The sequence below is a fragment of the Poecilia formosa genome, unplaced genomic scaffold, assembly GCF_000485575.1.
Source record: "Poecilia formosa unplaced genomic scaffold, Poecilia_formosa-5.1.2 Scaffold111, whole genome shotgun sequence".
Classification (NCBI taxonomy): Eukaryota; Metazoa; Chordata; class Actinopteri; order Cyprinodontiformes; family Poeciliidae; genus Poecilia; species Poecilia formosa.
The window spans coordinates 224,347-243,832 of record NW_006800050.1 but is presented as its reverse complement, the minus strand read 5'-3'; positions in this window follow the sequence as shown (position 1 = coordinate 243,832).

Here is a 19,486-nt window from a genome sequence, read left to right as displayed (position 1 = left end):
TACAAAAAAATCAGCTAATACACAAATTTTACTCAAATACTTCAGAGTCACAGAAAAAATCCACAAAAACTGAACTGCGAATAAATCCGGTTTTTCTGTGTTTAAATGTGATTGATATAAATACCTATATTGGATTTTACCATAACTTTGTGTCAAATTAATTACCTAAACACGATAACGACAGATTTTTCCCCTCTGGGATTTCTGATGAGCACCAAAACTTTTAACTCAAGAGCTTTAACAAAGACACAACCAAAATCTTATCCTGCATGTGTTCGCAAAAAAAAGAGAGAGCTTTGGGAATGAATGAGGGATGTCCAAAATTAAAAAGAAAACAGCTCTGATCCTAAACGCCACTCTTAGCTCCAGTATTCCCACACAAATTAGCATAAATTTCATAGTCTAAGTCATGGGCCATGTTATTAGCCTATCTTTAGGTGGAAGTACAGGCCGATCACGCTGGGGCTCGTTGTTATCTCATTGAAAGCGCCCTGGTGTTACACCCCGCCGATTGACAGTGGGTCTTAAGATCGTGGGATTTGTTCACATATTAATTCATGTCTGTTTAGATGCGCAGAAAAGAAACAGGTGTTCGGTGTTTATGTGCGTCAGAGTGGGAAAGGAGTTGTGTGTCGTCGTGTTTTTGTCGTGATGTTTGTTTGAAGGCGCACGCGGGGATGCTTGTGAGCGAGTGTGTGTGTGTGTGCGCGCGCGTCGGCGTGTTTGTTTGTGTGTGTATGAATTGACAGAAGGGTGGGGGTGCTTTATTGAAAAGTACTCCTCTCCTCCCCTGTTCAACATGCTGGATTAGCACCAGCAGTTTCCCATGGAGCTGTCCCTCCCAGCCCCCCACCCATTTGCATAAGGCGCAGACAGGCGGAGATGTGACAAACAAACCTGGCACACACAGCGCCGGCTGCCTTCTTTACATGAACTCTTTCACTCACTCCCACCGTGACAAGAAAGACGAACAGGACAAGCGACCAGAGAAGCCCACCTGTGCAACTTCTGCAGAGTAAAACGAAAAACAAGAAAAGTTTTAGCGCCCAGGCTGTGCAAGTCTGAGGCCGCAGCCAGATTCACTGTCCTAACAAAGTATCTGCTTCCTGCACGGATTCTTTTGTTTTCATAAATGTTAAAGATAATGAAATTAATTTTAACATCGGTTTGTAAACAGACGCCCAACCATTCTCCTTCAGGATTATCCTGGTTGGTCTACTGCCATGTTTGACTGGAGGTATGATGTTAGCTTTTTTTTTAAAATGCTGTTGTCCTGTCAGTTCACAGACTATTTCCCCAAAGGTCTTAGAGATCATTAAGACATTGAGATTTAGTTATTTTTTGTTTCTTTTTGGTCACTCTAATCCAGAGGTGTCGAACTCAGTTTGATTTTGGGCCAAATCAGGATCATGGACGCTCTTAAAGGGCCGGTTCTTCTAGAACGTGTTGCTGAAACCTGTAAACTAACTGTTAAAATATCCATACGTTCTCAAAGTTAACTAATATTGAACGTCTTTTCAGTCCCTCCAAGATTTCACAATTGTTTTGGGGATTTTTTGCAATTAGTGCAGGGATTTGTTGATTTTGTGTGAATTGTCACAATAAAGCGGAGGGACCGATTGGTGTAATTCGGCAGTAAACGGATAAAAACTGCTTTGATGTAATTGATAAAATAATATTTAATAACACTGTTATGTGACAGCTCTATTTATGTTTCACTTTAGAGTCTAGAGGGCCACATGAAGAGCCACGGTGGGCCAGATTGGCCCCCGGGCCTCGAGTTTGACACGTGCTCTAATGGATGCCAATCCTCTTCCTCATTCTGACCTCAGCTCAAGCAAATGAACTTTCCAAGCTGTTCTTGTGTCTTTTGTGACTTCCTAGGTGAGTGGCTGATGTGCTCTTTTATTCATTTTCGTAGTTCTGTTCACCTTGTCTCCATCTTAGGATAATGGCTCCCACTGAAGACCCCAAGGCCTTAGAAAGTGCTTCTCAGACTGACAGACGTCAATACCGTTGTTTGGTGCGAGATGTGTTGCTTGTTGAGGTATTTTAGCCTGATTCATGTTGAAACACAGGTTCTGTTTGAATCATTTTTTGATTCTGCATATCATGTAGTGAAAGAATTGAACATGTTGCTTTTGGGTTTTTTTTTGTTTTGTTTTTTTGCAACACCTGTTCTATGTCCACATACACATTATACATCTCTGTAAAGCTAAAATCTTGAGATTTCAATAATGTGTGCCCGTAAAGGACACAGTCATATTTGTAGACACGGTAAGTGCTTTCGTCAAACAACTCAGAAATACTAAAAAAATGCCCAACTCACCATCCGAAGCCTCTCATTGACAGGACAGATCCATCTCAAACCAAAAAAAGTTCAATTAATCCACTTCAAGAAAAAAAAAAAGTTAGTCCTCAGCAGGTTTTATCCCCATAATCCAATGTAATCATGCAAACTTTCATTTTCTTTCATTTTTAAGTGTTTTGTGTGAAATTTAAGAGCTTCTGACAATGTGACATTTTGTTTTTGTTTGACTCAGGACCAGATTAGTTTCCTTTACAAATGAAATGATCATTTAAGAACTGCTTTCTTTATTTGTATTTGTCAGGGAAAAGACTTTAATTTGACGATCTGAAACACTGAGGCGTGACAAAAAGAAGAAGAAGAAAAAGAAAAAGTCTAAACCAGTAACTGACACTGTATAAATAGCCTATAGCCATCGCAGCAATCATAGTGATTCACAAGTAGAGGAATGCAAAAGGCCAAAGGAGGTGAGACAGGCTTTCATAGCTCTGTCATTTACTCAAAAACTCCCCTCGAATCAAAGTATCCTCCCCCTGGCTTTTCTCTCCTCCACCAAGATGGTAATGTTCACCTTAAAACATCTTTACTGTACCGTGGCTGCATAACGCCGCGCTCTGCGCCGCTGTATGGCCGCCAAGTTCCCATCAAGCGCCTGATTTATGGTGCCTGATGCATTCCTTGGCCCTGCCGAGGAGGCAGTTTAGCTGAAATATGAGAGCAGATGCAGAGAACACACTCAAAGTGAATTTGACTTTGGGCCCCGGCCTGTAAAACTGCAAAGCCGATGCAGAACTTGAAGGTTTTGTTTGTGCAGAAACACGCCGCAGAAAGTATTTCGGCTATGTGACGTGTTTGGTGATAGCAAAAAGAGTCTTTTTTTTTCACTAGATGTGGAGTTCAGCTTTCACCCTGTAAAATTACACCAGCATTAAAAAGTACACCTCCTTCCTTTTTCCTGTCATTTACATGCACTAAATTGCATACAGGTGGGTATAGGATAAGAGCCCGACACCTTTTCCGTCAGATTTTCACCAAATAGCTCTCTTGCTTGTACCGCGAAGGCCTGTAATCAATCATTACAACTTCACAAAGCACTTTGTCTTCATTTGGGCCTTAAAGCAAAATTGCTGATAAACTAGAAGCAGATAAACAGAACCAGGCATTAGTGTGCGAGGGAAAAAGTCGCCTTATGAGGCGGTTTTCTGCAAGCCTGCGCTGCTTTGTCTGCTCCCGAGTTACAACAGCGTGATTACATGCTTTATTAAGTGCTGAAGTGCTCTCTCTGAGTAAAAGCAGATGTCACCACAAGGTCTGTCACTGAGTCTGGATCTGGGTGCCTGTGGTCAGTGTCTCGGCCCGCTTTGCGACTCGCTGCGGTTTCCCTGCAGCTTCAGCGCACAGAATCGTCACCGAGCGAAGTGGCTGAAAGAAGATCAGACCGGCAAAAGTCGCTGTATGTTTCAATTTCCTGAGACAAACGCGGCGCGACTGTGCAGAATGAGATACGTTCAACGGAGGGAACAGACTCAAGTCCTTTAATGTCTGGTGAAAAACTAGAGAAAACATCATGACGGCTTTTATTGTAACGATCACCACAAGGCTGCTGGTCATCATCAAGGTCATTTTGCTGCCACAAACATTCAGACCGCTACAAGCATCATCAACCCACCTTTCCACAATTTTACACCATTATCACAAACTTCAGTGAGTTTAAACGAGGTTTTAGAGTCAGAAGTCCACATCTAAACTCATTTGAGAATTTGTGGCAAGATTCACAAACTGATGATCGGAGATTTTCTCCATCCGGTATCACCGATTCTGAGCTATTTTGTAATGAAGAATGGGCAAAAACGTTGGTCTCTTGATGTTTCTACACTTGTTGAAACATACAAAAAGGTGATTTGACAAAGCTTTGATTCAGGGAACACAACATATAATTTCCCCTTCATATTCTTCTGTATTTCTTCTTCTTAAGGTCAGTGAAAGCCTGCACATTTTTTGGAGAACAAATCTTAATGACTTTCATTTCTTTTTCATAGTTACCCACTACTTTACATTACAGTATTTGCCAACCCTGGTCCTCAAAGCACGCTGCCCTGAATGTTCTTCTTCTTGTGGCTGGCAAAACACTAAATGGTGCATTACTGACACCAACTGGTAAGAAATGTTTATACTGTTTTACAGAGACGATATTTAACACTTATCTACTTCAAAATAAATTAATTTATTAATGAATAATAAATTAGTATTAATTAATTTTGATCTACTTCAAAATAAATTAATACCTGCTTCAATTTTAACCAACAGATCTAAAGTGGTTTTGTTTTGTTTAGAATATTATTAAGTTTTATTTGATGGTTTCAGCATCAATAAATTAAACAATTTTAACATTTAAAGGAATTGAAATGTTTATTTTTGTAAAACTTTTAAAAAAAAATAAGCTTCATAGTTTGATTGTTGTGTTGCCATGGTTACAGTCTGGCGCCATGAGTTTAACCTTTGTGTCTGATCACGGGTTTCCCCAAAAACACATCTCAGCAAATATTAACCAATTATCTCTGATTACTTTAGGCTCCGCCCCCTCTGTCAGATGGGGGTGGAGCCTAACTCTGTTCTCATCAGCAAATGTAGCTTTATGTATCTTTTATTTCCTTCTTCTTCCCATTGGTTCTGCCAATGCAGAAAACTTGATCGTTTGCTGCTTTAGCAAACCGGATTCAGATGATTAGGAACAACCTGTTAATCAGCCATTGATTGAAGTCATGTGTGCTGAAGCAGGCGGGCGTCTAAAACACAAAGGGCAGTGTGCCTTGAGGACCGGGGTTGAAAAACTGGTCTAAATTCAATTAGACATCATACTCTGCAACTAATTTGTGCAATGTGACAAAAATCTGAGAAGTTCTAACAGATCGCCGCACCCTGCAGATGGAGATCAAACATGTCTGCTGCCATGTTTAGCTTAATTAAACATGTAAATAATCTGCTTAAGGTAAGCCACTAAAGCTTGTGCTCTCTTTTCTAAAAGTGCATTTTCATTCTATTTATGTAAAACGCAAATTGCTGAACTAAACTGAAAGAAAAGAAATCTGAATGAAAACGAGTGAGGGAGGGTAATAACTGACATGCTGCAGGTGTGATGGATAGAAACCAGGTGTGTGTGAGTGAAAGGCAAAAAGCCGAGTGAAAATGATTCACTCATTCACTGAACAGTTCACTACAGTAATACCTGCCTCATTCATAAATAGCATAGAACAAGGAAGATAGAAAATGTAAATATTTTGGTTTTCACCAAATTTAAGAGTCTCCTAATTGTGGAGGGAAATTATTTGAAAAGTTCCTAAATAAACAAAAATGTAATTTTATTCTAAAAAGCAATCACTGCGAAGTTTAAGTCACACATTGCTCACCAACATGACGTAAATAACTTTCAGGCAAACTTAATTCAGTTTTGGACATTTGAGTAAAATAATAATTCCCCAAAGTGAAATTATACAAATGCTGTAGACAAAAGTATTTGGTCCCTTAAAGTTTTTTTTTTTTTTTTCTTGTCAAACTTAAATGTTTCTGATCATCAAGCAGTTTTCAGAAATGAGTTAACTTTAATTTAGGTTTGGAAAAACCTCTCCAAACCAACCTGGAACTATCTCGAAACAACAATCACAGTATTTTATTTTAATATCACTATTTTATACAGATCTGTTGCTGCCAAAACTGTAGACTCAACAAATAATTTAAATGGAACCAGTCTGACTGCATGAAGTAGGTGAGAAGATTGGAAATAGTCAATTTAAAAAAATTAAAAAACAAATCAATACTTCAATTATCTATGATTAAACATTTTCTATGCTAAAAATAATTACTGTGGGGAATAAAAATCTATTCACGGGGGGAAAATATAGTTTAAAAAATTATTTATTTATTTTTTTCAAGAAAAAGATCAAATTTAACAGGAACCTGTTTAGGCATTTCAGATTTCGGGGAAACTTTCACCTCAGTTGCTGTAATATTAGCACTTCTTTGTTTATTTTGTTTTTGTTTTTGTTTGCAATGAAAGCCACTTAATTTATTGAAAAAAGTTAGATATCTGCTAAAATTTCTGGAAACACTTGAGACCTAATGCTTTTCTGTCCAAAATTTGAGAATCTTAAGGTCCATAGCAGATAACTGTAGACATAAAGATCATTGACGGAGACCAACCGGTCTTGGAAAATGCTGCCTCAATCTCCATCTTGGTCTTTGAAGATCCAATCTTTATGACTCACTCACTGTTGCTTCTTATATTTGTCATGCAACCATTGTGAAACGAAAGCTGGTGAGTCCAGTTTAGAGATCGCGTACCCATGTGAGGCTGCGTTTGACAACTTAAACTGTTCAGGTTTGTGCTAAAGTAAAGTTGTTCACCAGTTGCTCTGTGAGAAATGGTCAGACAGCTGATCAGGTTTCCGTAACCTTTAAGCTTTGATGACCACACACACTAAATCCTGACGCTAAAGCACAGTAGCGAGGGAAAAAAATGGTTTCAAGGGAAGGAATCAACATTTATTTTAAAAAAAACCCTCTCTGCCATATGCGCTGCTTGTGGGAGAAAACAATGTATTGCATTTACGTCTCATTATATCAATTAATCGTTGCACATCTGTAAGCGTGTATCCTCATTTTGGGGTCTGTTATGTATGTTTGTGTTACAATGGTGCGTTGGTTCTTTGGCACCTGCGCCGCATTACAAAGCTAAAGGCTTGGATAATATGCTGCAGGTGCAGTCCTGGCAAACGGGGAGATGGCAGAGTGCGAGTGTTTGTTTGGAGGGAGGAGGAGAAAGAGGAGGAGGAGGAGGAGGAAGAGGAGGAGGTCACCTGCTGTTGATGGTTGGCACTCAACATTAGAGCAAACGGATGACGTCAACCTAGACCCTCTACCTCCTGCGGACTGCGTGTTCGGAGGACCTTTCATCTCCGGAAACAACACCTCTTCCACAAAGCTGGCCTCACAGAGCCCGACGCAGGAACCGAGGGCTCTTTCTGTCCATCCTGCCTCCCCATCTGCAGCGCTGTCAATAATTATTGAAGGTAATTACGACGCCGATTTGGAGCGTTCTTTTATGGCTGCGTTGGCAGATCTGCAAAGTAAAGATGGGCTGATGGAGGCAGTCACAGGAGAAGCATCTCGGAATGACATCCAATAAGGAGTCGTTCTGGTTTGCAGAAATCTAATTATGGGATGGCTGATCTATAGTCACTGGCACAGCGATGTTATTCCGCCCTGGCACACCGTGTACAGTTGCAGTCGAACCCAGTGATATGGTCATAAATCGCTTGTAGATATTTGCACAGATTGACTTTTTCCTTTAGGGATTGCCATCATCGTGGCTAAGAATAACATAAAACCACCAGCTACAGAAGACACTTTTAAGCTACCTAGCTCTAATGCCCCTAAATAAAATCCACTGCAAACAGTTTCCTTCAGAAGTAGGCCAATTAGTAAACTGTCTCATCTTGAATAATTTAATCTTAAGATTGCAGAAACGCAGGTGTTCTGAAAACATTGGACAGCGTCATGAAGATTCAGTGAAAAAAGATGCGACTGAATGTAAAGTTTTATTCTTTTGCAGATAAACTGTCTGGATCTGTCTTCAAGGGACGGTATTCTTATGTTTCTATGCAAGTTGAAACATTTTTGTGCAAAGTGGTGCCCTCTTTGTGTTGAACAGCGGCTACTGCAGTCAAATTTTCCCATTGGTTACAACAGCATAGCTCGGTTGATGTTTACGTCACATCCTGGTATAAAACCATCTCACTCAGACACATGGTGAGTGAGTCAGGAGTTGGAATAGTGAGCATCGATCGATGGCGTTTCTAAGCTTTGCACATGTGTGACTCATTTGCAATGTGGACACGGAGTAGACTGGATCCGTCTGCAGTGCTCAGGCAGCAGGAGGGGCTCACAGCAGCTGCATGCTCGCTCAGTCAGGACAGTTACTACAGAGAGATTGCTGCTGCTTAACTTGTTACCAGAAAAGTCTCCAACAGCACAGAAAAACAGTTGATAGATTTGTCACTAATTACTTTTTTTCTTCAAAAAGACACTAAAGGGTCTGAAAAGTTGCTGAATATAGCAACAGTCATTAAGTTGGTAACAGTAGGTCTCCTCTTCCTGGCCCCGCCCATCAGTGGCTCTTGGCCCCGCCCCTCGGTGGTTCTTGGCCCCGCCCACTTTGGGATTTTTTTTAAAAATCGTCAGTTGCGCTACAAGGGGGTTAGCTGCACTTTAAAGCAGAATCGGATTATGAAACAATATCCTAGAGTTTGAACATCTTAAGAGGTCGGTTCAGTCCATCATCTGACAATAAGATTACTATTATTATTATTACTATCATTACTATTCCAAGATATGAAAGTCTACCTAAATTCGTAGATTAGGTAAGGAGTTTGCTTTGACAAAATGCCTTGTTGAGGTCAGAGGTTAGAGCAGAACGGGCAGACTGGTTTGAGATGATGCCTGAAGACTACAGTGGTTGCCATTCCTGTCAGCTAAGAAGAGGTTTGAACGTATGCCAGTCGGATCGGAGACCGCTTCAAAAGCAGGAAGCTGACTTTGTTGCAGAGAATTCTGGATAAATGCAACCAAAACAAACACGCGAGTCTACCACTAGCAGGAGTAACGACTTGATGTCTTTTGCTGAAGACAAAAGAAAAATCCTACATCCACAAAAATCTGGTGCCACTTCATTTTTGTTTACATTTTGTGAAGAAGGAAGTTGCGCTCAGTGTCTTCTTCTAGGGTTTTCCTGTCGTTTCCTTCAATGGTTCTTGGTGCAGCGCCTCCACAGGCGAGGAGGGGAATAGGTTTTTCAAATGTTGCATTTTTGGTCCCCAATCTGAACTGAGCCTATGAGCTATAAAAACATCCTAAAGCTGTTCTGTTGGGGAAAGGAGTCCAACCCGGTTCTTTCAGGGTGTCTGTTATACAGCAGGACAGTGTGGCCTTACGTCATTATGAATAGCAGAGTCAGAGGACCTTAAACTGTTGAATTGCACACTCAGCAAAGATGAACACTTAGCGTACTATACCCTTCAGCATCAGAGCTGCTGAATTATAAAGGAGGTGTAATTGAACATGCATCTCTCCTCGGTGGGTCATAGCCTGGTGTAGATTTGCATAAATGCTGTAAAGGCAATGAAGCCGATCGGTAAAGTGAATAACCGTGATTACTTTAGGAAAGCATCTTGATTTTAACAGATTTGCAGAAACGTTTTCCTCCTTTTCCCTGCTAATGACTGAATAGCATTTAAATTATAAGTCTTGAGCGTCTCACCTGCTTGACGTTTTCTCTACTTTCTGCTCTGTTACGGTTTCTGTTAACGACTTCCAGATTACAGCTCGGCTGAAGCGCTCTGGAGGAGAGAGAGGGAGAGAGAGTCTGAAACTGTGACTTAGTCAGATGCTTTTGTACCGTACGTTTGAGGCGAACCTGACGACCGTTTGTGGTTTTTAACACGTTTTCCTTCAATCCTCGTACTCTAGCTCCAAAGTGCACTTGCTCTGCAGCCGTCTGTGTTGTACCATCATCCCACCTCAAACATGTTGTCTGGTAATGAAATGCAACAAAGTGACAAATTTGAAATCCTTGATTTAGAGGAAAGATAGTGTAGGAAGCGCTCAGCATATGGCGCTGCGTCGTCAAACTTGGCAAGAGGCTTAATAATGAAGATTTGCTCTAAATTAAACAAAATCCCTGAAGAAAACAAAAGGAGAGCCGTTGGAAGTACCGGAAGGGGTAACCTTCACTTTTAGGTGTGCAAGGGAGCTAGCAAAACAAGAAAAGGAGACCTTTTTATGTTTAATGCATTTTCTAAGGTTTGTAGCTGCATTTAGAGAACAACCAAACGTACATTGAGCTCTTGGATTGAACGCCTTTCCATATGGCATATGGATCTGGGAACAGATCGAAGGATGAAATGAGGGGGGGGGGAGTCCCATGTGTCTTTTTCTCTTCATTAGATCCCAGAAAAACAAGAAGCGCCGCAGCAGCTTGATTGAAATTAGAGTTGTTAAAGATGTCAAAACGGGTGCGGCTCACTTGGAGGAGCCCCTGACAACATGAACGCGGATGTTCGCAGATCGTTACAGGGCCGCGACAACGCTCTGAAAAACCTGCTTAATTATGTGTAGATTGAAATATTAAGATGTATACATAGACTGCTGCTTGAATTATTTATATTTTGCGTCCAACTGTAAAAGACTTTCTTGTAATTTTTGAAAATGCTGTCTGTTTTTGGACATTCACTGCTTTTTCCTTGATTTTCAGTCCATTATCTGACCTTATTAGATGAACTTTTATGAATCCACTTGAATTGAAGGGATAAACCAGAATCTTGTTTAGCAAAAAGCCAATTTAGAAACTAGATCTTTAGGCTGTTTGCATCTGTTAGAAAGACTCAACTTGTTCCTTTTTTTATTTTTTAACAAATCAAATGAACTCCACTTCACGAAGAGGAAAAAAATAGTAATAGATCATGTTCTCTGCTGTCCGGCTTTTATTTTGCTCCCGTATATTTCTTGTTTACTGGCGAAAAGAGAGAACACGAGGAGAGGAAACGGAACAGCTGCATAAACGCTCTTCGCCCATTTCAAAATAAGAGCGTGAAGATAAACTTTCAACTACTTGAAGAGTTAACAGTGGATAACCAAAACTTGAACACAGATGTCAAACTTAAATGTCAATTAAAATGGCGCTTTAGAATTTATCTGGAAAAATTAAATCGGGGGAAGCAAAGGGCGCTAAACATTTCCAAAGTTAGGTAAAATGCTGAACAAAACAATTAGCTCCGCTATTAGCTGATTAGCAAATTAGTGAAAGTGTGTCCACTACTGCTAGCCTTTAATTAATGTTAGAAATAATTATATTTACCTGTTGGAAAGGGTCTTTTACTATTGAAGGACAGTCCTGACACTTTTCTGCTCAGCCATTTGGGGTTGAAGAAGCTAATATCTATCGTCTTCCTTTCTTTAGCCAATCACTGCTAAAGAAAATAAATGGTGGTTTTGGATCGGATGCTTTGTCAAGTAGCATTATACCTTGATTTTTCAGCTTCCCAAACTGCAATTTCTTTTATAATTTTTCAGATTAAAAGGCACATTTTCCGCAAATAATTTGTGTATTCACTCATTTATTATTATTTTTTTCGTTCCACAGAACAAATCTGCAAAGACTGAACCGTGAGCATGAGGTGAACATCATGTACCATTAACGCACAAATGTACATAAAAACATACATGCTATTACTAGTGAGAACTCTTTGAAAGGGAGTCCTCGTTTACCTTTAAACACGTTGTATATGTGCACACATACTCCCCAAACAGTTGGTTTAAAGACTGTTGTGGCACTGTGCTGTAAATCTGTACAATTCATAAAAACCAGAGGAGATGTAGAGAAGCTTTTGGGAGCTAATTTAGTTGATTCTTCTTTCTCAGCCGAACTGTCATGTCACAGTAACGCATACAGTTCAATGTAATCTCCCCGAGTGTCGTCTCTAAACTGATCTCGTTAGCAAACACAGTCGCCTCTTTATGCGTGAAACAGACACGAAGCAGCATTAGCATTCATGACGTTTGCAGGAGCAGTTTGGGGTTGAAACATTCCTCTGCGGCCTGCATGGCTGAAGCCTCAAAACGTCACGATTCAGTGTACTTCTAAACCAACCACTTAGGTTCAATCCATTAATGCCACAGCTCTATTCCAACCACAGAGCTCCCTCTCTCCTCCTGTTGGCCTAAACAAAGTACCTTTTGTACTCGTGTCCTCATTCTTCCCACTACTTGCCTTCAAGACTTCCTACAACTTAAACTAATTTCTCGAAGTAATCCTATAAACTTTTTTTTTAATTAATCAGACATCATGACCTGCTGACTTGACTCCACTTATCTGAGTCGTAAATTTGTGCGTGACCTCATTATCCAGATGGACTCTTTCCTACATAGATATCTGAAGTTGCAGTTATTTTAAGCATAAGACTCGGCGTCGGTACATAAGAAGAACACGATTTTTAAAATAGAGTTGTCTGCATTTTGCCACACTGCAACCACAAGTTTTAATGAATTTATTGGGGATTTCCCAAGTTGTAAATATATGAAGTAAAGGAAAATTATATCATTTAATGTTTTGCACAAATAAGCAGTTGTGGGCACACTTCTAATAATGTGCTAGTGGCAAAACAAATCTTTCATTTAAGGCTTTAGCATTTTTGCTAACTTTGATAACGTTTAGCGCACTTAGCTTAGCCCAAATAAAAAAAATTTAACTGCTACCTTACTCGGCTGTTTTGTAAGCTTTCAATTGAATAACGTTTGAAATCTGAAGTTTTAGTTGGATTGTTAAAAATTAATGTAGAAGTAATTGTAAAACCTTAGTTTCTTTGTCCAGGTAAAATTCCGTTACCGTGGAAACGGAAGGCCAAAACACAAGGAAAACATTTGCGTTTTGCTGTGGCGTCGTCGTGTAAACTGAGCTTAAATCGATTAGAAAGGTTGTAGTACCTGACAAAGTTGTCCTGGGTTTGATTCCTTGTCTCCGGCCTTTTGCTGCGTTTCTTCTCCCCCTCTACTTCCTGTCCATTTACTGTACAATAAAGGCTAAAAGAGCCTAAAAATATATTTAAAAAAATAAAGCTAGTTGTGCCTGTCTTACCTGCTTCTGCTGTAATCAGTACATAACCCTAGTGGTGATGAAGAAAACAACAAAAAATGCAGCCAAACCTTGTAGAGACACAACCCAAATGGAGCTGAATAGAAAAGCATGCCACACTTTTAAGATTTTCATTTAATCACAATTTTACATTACATTGAGTTGATTTATTGCACTGAATCCCAGTAAAACACACATGAGTCTGTGGCCTTATTGAGAAAAAATAAGTCAAAACTTTGGGGATATGGATAATTACACAAGGCGTGGTTCGCTGGGTGTTTCTGTCACCATGTGGGCATCTTTATCCACAAGTCTCTCTCTGATTTAGGCCGATATGACAGCTCTCGGAGCCCCAACAGGAAATTCCAGCATCCTAACCCCATCCAGGTCTGACAGCTAAACCCCCCGCCACCTTTTTTTTTCTCTCTCTCCACTGAAAAGCACATTAGCGATATTTCTTATCATACCGACAGCATCAATTTGCGCACAGCCTCCCCTTTGACACATTTGCCTTTGCCCCCATGAGAGGAGTGGCCATAAATTCACCGCAAGTGTCGACACCAGTGAAATACGCTGTTGCCTCAATTAGCTGCTCAGATCTTGTGTCAGAGCCATGGAGGACAAGAGAGAGAGAGAGAGAGAGAGAGAGAGAGAGAGACAGGAGTGGTAGGGGGGAAACGATACGCTGCAGCTGAGCTGAAGTCATTTACCTGTGGGGCCTGGTACTGTCTCACCATATCAAGGGCCTTTACACAAACACGCCTCTGGCTCTTTTAAGCAAAATCCCAACCAAAACGCAGGCCTGGGGCCGGGGAATGAACCTCTCTCACTCGGGTCAAAGCCGACATGGAGCAAAGGAGGGCGGGGGGGGAAGTTACAGCTGATGCGGCGTTAGATATTCTCCAAAAACGCTCGGCGGGAGGAAAAGAAGAGGTTAAGGAGCATTCTGGTGCTGTATCTGCGCTCAGGGGCGTCCTGCGGCCCGGAGGAAGCGGCGTGGGCAGAAAGGGGGCAAGCGTTTCTCCCTGCTACCCCCTAGCCAGCCTCCTCCAACTGCCATCTGATGTGAGGTAACATGTGAGGGCGAGCTTCCATCTGTCCACAGTGTACGGCAGCAGAAGGTGCAGCTAATGAGGCTTGATTTGCTGCTGCACCTGCCTCCAATCTGGGGCGGGGGGGTTGGTGGTGGTGGTAGCTGAGAGAACGAGATTCTGTGTTTTAGTGTGTGTGTGTGTGTGTGTGTGTGTGTGTGTGAGAGCAGGGGATGCTCCATCCCCCCCGCACCCATCTCCCCTTCAAGGTGTAATCATTGGTTAGCGTGTATGGGAGCGCCTGCAGGTTGATGGATCCTGGGAATTCATTAGGAAGAAGGTGAGGCCTTTGGGTTGGAAGGACCTTTTGACCCATCTGCAAACGCGTTAGAAAGCCGGGGACGACTCAAAGGGAGAGGCTCGTCTCTGTTTTAGACGCCTTTTGTTAAAACCCGACGTTTCAGTGGTTGTGTTGTAGGTTTAGTTGACTCTTCATGAGCCAAAAGTGATGCTTTTCACCAAAAATATATACATGTTGGCAGAGTTTCCATGTTTTTTTTCTTCCCCGTCCCAGATGTTGTCAGGAAGAAGTGGTGCTCGCATGTTAAATCAGGCATATTTATCCCCCTTCGCTGTTCCCTGTCACAGATACCATTTGACACAAGAGCTCTTCAGAGGCCAGTTATTCCAGGCCATTGAATGCAAAAGCTTCCTCCATCCAGGTTTGTTTTTTATTTTTTTCTTCTCTTTTTCAATCAGTTCCTCGCCTTTTCCTGAATCTACAGGAGGAAAAATCTCAGATTAGCTCTCCAATAAAACCTTCATGTTTTGGGTCGTAATCAGTCAGTCAACCAGAGGAAAAGCGCTTACGCAGCATGATGCTGCAAAAAAAAAAATTAATTATTCCACTAGACTATCATGCAAAAGTCAAGTTAGCCAAGTTGCTAATTGTCCTCAGCTTTCTTTTGTAGAAAGCAAGTTTAAAACATTAATTGGTTGTAAATATGATTGCAAACACTGAGAAAATTGACGTTATTTAGCCTACATATAACAAATTGACTGGCAGCGTCTTATGTTCTTCATCGCTGCTGCTGTAATAACGAAATATGAACTGCAATAAAACAAAAAGCTCGCTGCTCAAGTCACTTCTCCTATGTGGGATCCTTTTATTCTCCGACTGCCTGCTATGGAAAGATTTGTTGTTTTTAATTAAAATTATTCATCACAGGGTCAGCGCTGTATAAATATACAGAAATTAATTGAAATTGAATTTAGGGGCCAGATCATGCAAAATGTGATCCTTTCTGTAAACTATCAAAGTATTTGATTCTGTTTCTACAAGATAATTATACTCCATTAAGGCTTTAACAGAAGAAATGATTGTCAAAACTTGGAGATTGTTTAATAGAATCTAATTTATTGGATGCTTTCAGATGGATGTCTTTTTTTTTATTTTATAGTGAGCATGTAAAAATGTATAAATCTCAACAGGTTTCTGAGAAAAGTAGTACAATCTGTCTATCTATCTGTTATTATACTTTCTTGAACATATTAAAATAGGTTTATTGGCTACACAAAACATGTTCATTATGTTTTCTTGCACAAAATTATTCTTGGATGGTGAGATTTTAGTCTGGCCGGTTCTGCGAGCAGATGTATATTTATGCAACTGTACATATTTGAAAAGCAGAAGTGGAGCCTCCTGCACAACCAACAACCCCCCCATCAATGCACTCCTTGGATTTTCATAGTTGAGACCGATGTCGGTGTTCCCAAATGCCGCCATTTTGTTTGCTGGACTTTGAATTCAGGTCAACACTAACATAGTATAAAGATCTAAGATTTTTTTTTTTCATAACAAGAGCAATGCGACAGTATTATCAGAATAAAGTCTTAATTTTACCAGAATGAAATAGTTATATTAGGAAGAAGTAGTAATCTTGAGCTATGACAATATAAAATAAAATTAATTATCCAAACCTTTTCATTAAAATGACTTTTTTTTTTCTAGTAAAATTGCGTCTATTTTATAACTGTTGTAATTAAACTAAATCTTGTAGCCAGTCTGCTTTCATCAAATCCATGTAACTGCAACTTGCTGAAGGAAAGCCTCCCCACAGCGTAATACTGCCACCACCGTGTTTCACCACCGGACTGCTGTGTTCATGGTGTTAGTTTTCTTCCTCTTGTGCCGTTTTGCATGTCGACTAAATATTGTGATTTTCGGTCTCTTGTGAACTTCGTAAACAAGCACTTATTCCTCAGATTTTCCCACCTGAGCTGCGGATCTAGTGGCTCCTCCAAAGTTACCATGAGGCGAGTGGCTGATTCTCGGATTAATGCTCTCCTTCCATGCTGTGTGAATGACAGAAAAACTGACCAGACTTGGTGTTTTAAAACAATGCACAACAAAATTCAGATTTCTTTTATTGGTTCTCAAGGATTTAAAAAAAAAAATAGTGTTGATGTGTATTTTGCTGCTAAGCACCATCTTGTGTTTATGTAGCACAACGATCTGCAACCTGTGACTCCGGTTCTACAAGTTGCTTTTTTGGGACTTTCTAAAATGTCTCCTAGTAACTTTAGCTAAAGATAATAAAGACCCAACTCATGGTTTTCCAGAATTACACTAAAAGTGACAGTGACATCTGTTTAGATATATTTTTTCTTGGACACTACAATGCAAATATTAATATTCTGAAGAAAAAAGAAATTATCCATGAGGTTTATGGGAAGTTTATTATTATTTTAAAACCTACAATTAGAAACAAAATGGTGATTCTTTAAAAGTAACACATTTCCTGTAGTAGATATTTATCAAAAGTTGTAAATTCTGTTTTTTCCAAAGGTGAGGTGACATTTCAAAATGAGTTTTATTTAGCAGAGCAAAAAAAAAAGAAAAAAAAAAGGCACTTGATGTCAAATATAAAACCCTGGTAAAGTGAGGTTTGTGGCTTTAATGCGACAAAATGAAGAAAAGAGAAGTTTTGTCACAGATGAGGAAAATGTTTCCAATAGGCCGTTTTGTGAACATTTCCAGGAATGCATGCAAAGCGTGTGACCTGGCGGGGACAATATATAAAAAAATAAGCTTTATTAATTGCCATCTAATGTCAGCCCATCTCCTCTTCAGAAGCTTAGAAATGCTGCGATGAATCAGAGCTTAGTCACCAAAAGGAATCAGAAGCTGACGGAGAGGAGCATAAATCTGAGCCCGGTGCTGAAATTACGAGCCAGCTCCATGGGAAAAGAGTTTATGCTGCAAATCTGAGAGCGCTGATCATCCCATCGGGCTCATTTGTTTACTTTCAAATTCCCTCTTTTGTGGGTTTGGAATTAGAGCTGTGTTTGTGCTTGCTTTGGCCCGAAGATGGAGGGGCGGAGGGCGAGGGGGGGGAAAATCACTCGAGATGTGATTAAGAAAATTTATACTGCCCTCTTCTGGCAGGAGCGATGATCACCTCTCCGAGTAAATGTAAAACTATTACTGCATTCATCAATGGAGTGCAGTTGAGAATCACTAATGTGCAGCTAAACATGATATAAATCTTCATTTGAGCTTTTTCACAGCATCGAGAGAGAGAGAAAGAGAGAGAGAGAGAGAGAGAGAGAGAGTTGTTTCACTATGATCGCATGTCCAGGGGATCAATTTCATATGAGGGAGAAAAACAGGAGAAACAAACTAACTCTAAATCCAGAATTAAAACTAAACAATTGTTTTTTAAAGAGGAGTTTCCTGCTCCGAGCAGGTAATTGTCCGGAGCTTCAATGTCCGATGCGGATCGTTCATTAAAGCCCCGCATAGATCCCATATGTCTGGCCTCTTGTGTGTGATGGTGCTCCAGCCTTTGCGGCTGACGTGAGTCGGATCTTCAGGCAGGTGGCTGGGAAACGGAGGCAGATGGGCCGAGTGTACGCCACCGCCGAAATCTGTGAAGTTCTCTCTTCAGTTTCAAGCTGCACCGATGGGCCCTTGAATTATTACCGGGGCCCCCCTATTCATAATTAGCCCGGGCCTGGTGGGGACCAAAGCCCCACTAATGATGCCTTTGTTGCCGCTGATCTGTGCTGCACAATCAACAAGAGGGAGGGGGGGTGCATGACTGAGAGGAGCGGTCCCACATTGAGCGATAACGTGCCTTTAGGGCAGCCTCTCTAAAACAATCACGCATGGTTTCAGCTCTCCCCTCGTTAAAGATGAGTGTTCACATGGGGCGTGAGACTGGGTGTGTGTGTGTGTGTGTGTGTGTGTGAGAAAGAATAGCTTGTAAGTCTGTAGATATGCCAGTTCCCACAGGCATTATTGGATATTTGGTTTCATAGGCCTGTGGTCTCTGTTTGTTAAAGATGCCTTTAAAAAAAAAAAAAAAAAGCCATTTCATTGACTTAATCAAACTTTCTTTTTCCATCAGAAAGTATTTAAATCACTCCTGAATTTGCATAGGTCTTATTTTTCAAACCCCAAACGGATCCTGAGTTTTACTTTTGATTTACTGACCGTAAAGTGAAAGCAGATCTGGTGTCGGGTTGTGCTTATATTTCTTCACAGTATACAATGTCTCAGCTGGTGACAACGTGTGCTTGAATGAAAAGGAACTGTTTTAACTTGAAACCAGAGCTCAGGTATGCGCCGACGAAGGCTGAAACCTGAGCGGACAAACGGAACAAGAGACTCGTCCTACTCAGAAACGGTTAAATGTATCCGAGTGAGCTGTGTTCAAAAGTGTAAATTAACAAAGTGGAGAAAATGGATTTTTATGTGAATGTTAAAGGCGGAAGGGTAATATGGCGCACCTTCCAGGGTGGCAAGAATGCAGGGGCGCCATAAGTATTAAGAAAAAAAATAGTGGATGTCACTACAAAGTTTTGGCACATAACTTTTACTTTTTACTCTTTAATTGCTCATGGATGATGTAGCGCTGCTACATTAGTTCTGATTTGATTGAGTCATGGATTGACGTGTAACCGTGGCAACAAGTTACTGTTTTTACACCTGGGAGCTCATGAGTAGCATCTCAAAAGCTCAGATAACACCTGAACTGTGACCCGAATTCCCAGACGAGATGAAAAGTGTAACCAAAGAGCAGAGAGAGAGGAAGAGGAATAGACACTGATCATATCTCCAACTTTCCGACTGTACACCCAGACAGAGATTTAAAGAGGAGTGGCAAAAGCAAGTGAGGTGGATTAGCAGTGCTTTACAATCATCCTGGACATGATGCTGTAAAATATCATCTCTGGATGATCTTGAGCTGTTGAGATATTATGACAGTCATGAGACCATCCTTCAGCAACAGCCTTCAGTCAGAGGCTTCCTCAGATTTGCTGCGAGACTGACTGCTACCAGAGCTCCTATTTGCCCGCAGCATCAGCGATTCTTTGAAGGTACTTGGATGACATGAGTTGAAACATTTATTTATCCTTTGAGATAAATAAATACATTTTGAATGCCATTAAATTTTGCTG